The 4,918-nt window shown below is 48.5% G+C and overlaps 1 protein-coding gene across 1 annotated transcript in view; it reads left to right on the top strand.

Annotated features, from left to right (window-relative positions):
- Positions 1-2,227: 2,227 nt before the first annotated feature.
- Positions 2,228-4,918, top strand: part of Pak1 (p21 (RAC1) activated kinase 1) — a 167,667-nt gene continuing 164,976 nt past the window's right edge. Inside the window, exon 1 of the mRNA XM_029568828.1 lies at positions 2,228-2,597. The gene's annotated coding sequence lies outside the window, so the exon portion shown is untranslated. The remainder of the gene's footprint in view (positions 2,598-4,918) is intronic.

Below are 4,918 nucleotides of genomic sequence, written 5' to 3' on the forward strand. Positions count from 1 at the left end.
AGAGTAGAGCAGTTCTCATCTCAAAAGACTTTATTTAATCACATCTACAAAGTGCTTTTTGTCATGGAGGGAACTGTACTTAGAGTTCCCATTGATCAAAATGTTGACATTTTGGAAGAGCCATTGTTTGCAGGTCTTAGAGAGAGCGCAAAGACAGACTAGATTAGAACAAATTCACTGCACTGTATTCCTGGGTTAAATTATCCTCTGTGCCTACACTTTAGTTTCCTCATCAAATGGAAGGAGGAACAGCAAGCAGTATCTACCTCAAAGTGTTGTTAGAGATTTATTTAGTGAGACAAGTGTTTGCGAAGTTCTTGGAACTATATCTAGCACACAGTAAGCATTTATTAAATACATTTCAATAGAGTGATTGAGTCTATGTATCAAGCACTTGTTCCAGATATGGGAGGTACAGATAGGAATATGACTTGTGCTCAGAAACTGATGGACTCAGATATACAACTGAGGTTGTTATATAACACACTACTTGGGATAAAAGGGCCAGGTGGGATGGTGCATTCTGTAATCTCAGCACTCGGGAGGCTGAGGCAAGAGGATTGTCACAACTTTCAATGTGGTCTAAATAGCAAGTTCTAGGCCAACCAGGCAAGGAACCCTCTCTTAAATATAAAAAGAAAGAAGGAAGAAAGAAAGGGAAGAAATACGTGGAAGTGCTGTAGAATTACAGCATTAATAAGGCTCAGGAAAATTAGAAACATTAGTCAGAGTCCTAAATGAATCTGATATTGGAGTTCCTCTTTGTAGAAAGAATAGGTGTTAGTCAGATATAGAGGGAATGCTCATGGACAGAAAGAAGTATGTCCAAGAGTGTTAGGTAGTTTTCCAGTGTGACTGGAGCAATGGTGTACAGTGTGAGATGAAACCAGTAAGGCTGGTGTAAGCAGCCAGCCTGTGAAGTGCCACGTTAGTTAAAGTTTAGACGTTATCCTGAAAGTCATAAAAGTCTTTCAGACTGTTTAAACAAGGGAAGGATATCATCAATTTTGTAGTTTTAAAGAGATACTCTGGTGACCAGAGACAATAGTGGATTTGATCTGGAGAGACTAAAGGTCCATCCGGTGTCAGTGGTGAGAAGAGGAAAAGAAAGACCTGGAAACTTTTTAACAGAAATTACAAGCCTAAAGTCTAACTTGAAATGGGTGTTGAGAATGGGGGAAACAGCTTAGATGGCTGCTGGATGGAGGTCCATTGGCTGAGAACAGGAAGGGAAAATGACACCAGAAGTACTGAACATTTTAAGGGCAAGGCTGCTGGGCATGGTGGTGCATGCCCTTAGTCCCAGCACTGGGGAGGCAGAGGCAGGTGGATCTCTTGAGTTCGAAGCTAACCTGGCCTACATAGCAAGTTCCAGACTAGGGTAATGCATGCTAAGTTGCAGTTGTTGTTATTATTATTGTAAAGATGGAGCTTAGAGAGGCCAAGTTAGGATACCCAGATAGCACTTACTATAGAAAAAGTTATGGTTTAGGACTTTTAAAGCCTTAACATACGGCTGGGGTGTGAAATAAGGCTCTGGTTCTCAGCTTAGTAATATTTTTGAATGTACTCGATTTGAGGAACAGCAGGAGGTGCACGTAATGAATGCTACTCAAGAGGTAGTGGGAAATAGAATGAGCTCAGGAGAAAGGTTCGGGTCAAAAGTAGACTCTGCGGTTGGATAAGAACGGGAAAAGGAGCCTATTTTTTCCACTTCTTAAGTATAGTTCAAACTTTTCTGCTACTATTCCCACCTCCCACCTTACCCTAACTCTGCTCAGACCTCCTGCCCAAGGGAAAACAGAATGGTAGATGTCTGCCTCTGAAATCACACGCGATCGAACATTTTTCACATTCAGCTCTTGGCGGGTAATGAGCTAGGGAATGCAGAGGTGCTATGTAACCTGTAGGACCTCAAGGCCAACGGGATAGCGGTATTCCAAGCTGACTACACCACACCTTACACATCGTCGGAAAAACGTCCGAGAGAAATGCTCCGAAGACGCCTGCAGCACCAGATAGTACCAGTCCGTGGCAGAAACTCGCCCGGATGACGTCACACGACAGCAGGTAATCCTCAGCCTCTGGCGTCACGCGTTGATGACATCATCGTGGGAGTTCAGCCACTCCCTAGCCGGGTGGGTTTGATTCACGTGGGTCAGATCGGCGCTTCCGCCCCCTCCCACCTGGGGGGGCGGGCCCTGGAATCGGGGGCGGGGCGAGGGCGGGGCCGGAGGGCGCGGCGGCCTTGCGGCCGCTCCGGTACAATAGCTCCGCTGCGGCCGAAGGTGCGGGCTCCAGCGCGGACACCCCTCGCCTTCCCTACTCGTTCCCGCTAGTCTCGGTCCCAGGCTGCCCGGTCTCGCCGCGGACGCTGTCCTTGCTCCGGGCTCCCCGGCTCAGCGCCACCTCCGCGCCCGCCGCGCGCGCCCAGCCCCCTGCAGCCGGCTGGCTCCGGCCCTCCGCGTCCCGCCCTCGCCGACCTGAGGGGCTCCCGGCGGGAGGAGGGGCCCGGCGGCCACCGGTGCACACTCGCGCTCATCCCGGCTCGGCCGCCGCCACCGGCAGGAGGAGGAGGAACCGAGCGAGCGCGGAAGGTGAGACGGCCCGGGGCCGGCGTCGCGGGGCGGGCGGGCGGCCATTCATTCTCCGCGCGGCCCGGGCTAGGGCGTCAGGTGAGCAGAGGCGGGCGCCGTCCCGCGAGGCCCGCAGCTCCCTTCGGGCCAACAAAGGCCCGGGTGCCCGCGCCCGCCGGGGCTCTCGGGGCGGAGGGCGGGCGCGGGCGGGGCAGGCCAGCGGGTCCGGGTGTTGGATCCACCCTCTCCCGAACTTGGTTCTGGGACTCTGACTCCCGCCTGCGAGCTCGACGCCTAGAAAAGCAGCGCGGGGTCGTGCTGCCCGGGAAGACCCGGTCCCGGCTCGAGAGTCACTTTTAGGGTCCCTCCCCTTGAAAAAGACTGGTGGTCTTGTGCGGCCCTTCCCCCACCGGGAATACTCCGTAACTTGGGAAGTTAGACTCGGAAAAACAGGAGAATCATAGTTATTTCATGTTCATTATTCCAGCCCAAAAGACGTGATGATGACAACCGTCACTATCTTTGGATCTTTTAACGGTAAACATTATTGGGAGTGGTTTGGAAGAATGCACTGCTATTGAATAGCTTAAAAAAAAAACAACTCGTAACTAAGGTCCTTTTATGATCAACCCTCTGGATAATTATCTTAACCTTTCCAGTTCCCAGAACTGTGAAAGAAAAAGGAAAAGGTTAGACCTCAACTTACTAATAAAAATTCGAATCCATTGGTCTTACCTTTTCTTGAGAAAAACGTTTGTCTCCCATGTTTTGTGGCTCTCCCACCTCTGTCAGGAGAACACAGGAGTTCAATAGTACAGAGATGCCTCATTTGACTTAACCTTGTGGCTTCCCCCTCCTTGAGAAACCTTAGCGGAGTCACTTCCAGCCTAGTTCACGGACTTTGCTTTTAAACTTCAGAAACAAGCAGATAACTAACAGTCACCTTCTTAGCATTACAAATTCCACTGAATCCTCCCCACTGTGAAGACTTTGCTGGTAGAAGGGACTTCTTACCTGAGTACTCAGAAGCCCACTGGGATTTCTGCCGTTGCACTTGTGACACTATATGTGTATTTGAAAATCCTAAATCGTGTACACATAAACACAGCTCACCTCAACTAGAAACTACGTCACAAAAAGACTTTCACAGATATGGACTCTGCTGCATTCCCTGAAGCTTATTCATATTCTTGCATTCATGAACTCCTAAGTCTGCCTGATCACTTTACTTATTCAGTCATCTGTTTATCCAACATTACTAGAGTCTGAAGTGCTACAGTGTTTCAAGCTGCCTGCTAAGGGCTTTTGGGGATTCCAAGTGTATTAAGGCATTTTCTGTCTCTGCTCACAAGACCAAGAGCTGCAAATCTAGTGGGTGAGATAGACACGTAAACAGTGAGGGCCCTCTGGGGGACTCCAGTTGTACAGAGCAGTTGAGGTTGCTGGACCTGTCTTACAAGTCCTGTCCATAGGGAAAGTGGCCCCTCACCTGTAAGAGGGCGCATGATAAAAAGTACATTCGGTTCAGTTCAATATGTATTTACTAAGCACTACCTGCTTTCAGAGCTTGTGTTAGGCTTGCAGGAATCAGTGCCTGGGAGAAGAAGGGTCTTTGTAAAACAAAACATGGTCACATCAGTGCTTCCTATGACTCTGACTATTCTTCACTGTTGAAAGAGGAATGTCAGACTTAGCATGAAATAAGAAACTCCTGGAGACCAGTCTACAGTGCCTGTTTTTGCAGCCTTACTTCCCATGCCATGCGGCCCCTAACCCCTTCTCTGGTTTGCTGCTTTATCAACCTGGAATACCTACCTTCTACCCCCTACATACCTACCTGTAGAGAAGTCCTTCCTTGTTGGGTCTCTGAGAAACAGTCTCTCTTCTCTCCTTTTCTCCCATGATCTAAGTTGCTCTTCCAGCTCTGGCTCAGGTATATAGAATTCTTACAGTCCTCTTCTAGCATGCTGTTGAAGTTAATTTTGAGTTTGCACCTTTTTGCTTTAGCCTGTGCATTTTTGTGGCACTAGTGATTGAACCTAAGGCCTTTTGCATGATAGGCAAGTGCTCTGATGTTGACCTATATTCCCAGCTCCCCCTACAGCTCTGTATATTTTTAATTTTTGAGAAGGCTCTCATTAAGTTACCTAGGTTGGCCTTGGATTCTTTTGTAGCTCAGGCAGTGAACTTGTAATCCTTCTTCCTCAGCTTCCTGGGTACCTGGGAGACCACCAGGTCCAGCTGATCGTGAATTTTTCTTTCTTTTTTTTTTTTTTTTTTTTCTGTTGGGGGGGGAACCAGGGGCCTCCCTTTTTTCTTTTTAATTTATTTTTCCATTTTTG

The sequence above is a fragment of the Nannospalax galili genome, unplaced genomic scaffold (assembly GCF_000622305.1).
Source record: "Nannospalax galili isolate Female #2095 unplaced genomic scaffold, S.galili_v1.0 scaffold278, whole genome shotgun sequence".
Taxonomy (NCBI): Eukaryota; Metazoa; Chordata; class Mammalia; order Rodentia; family Spalacidae; genus Nannospalax; species Nannospalax galili.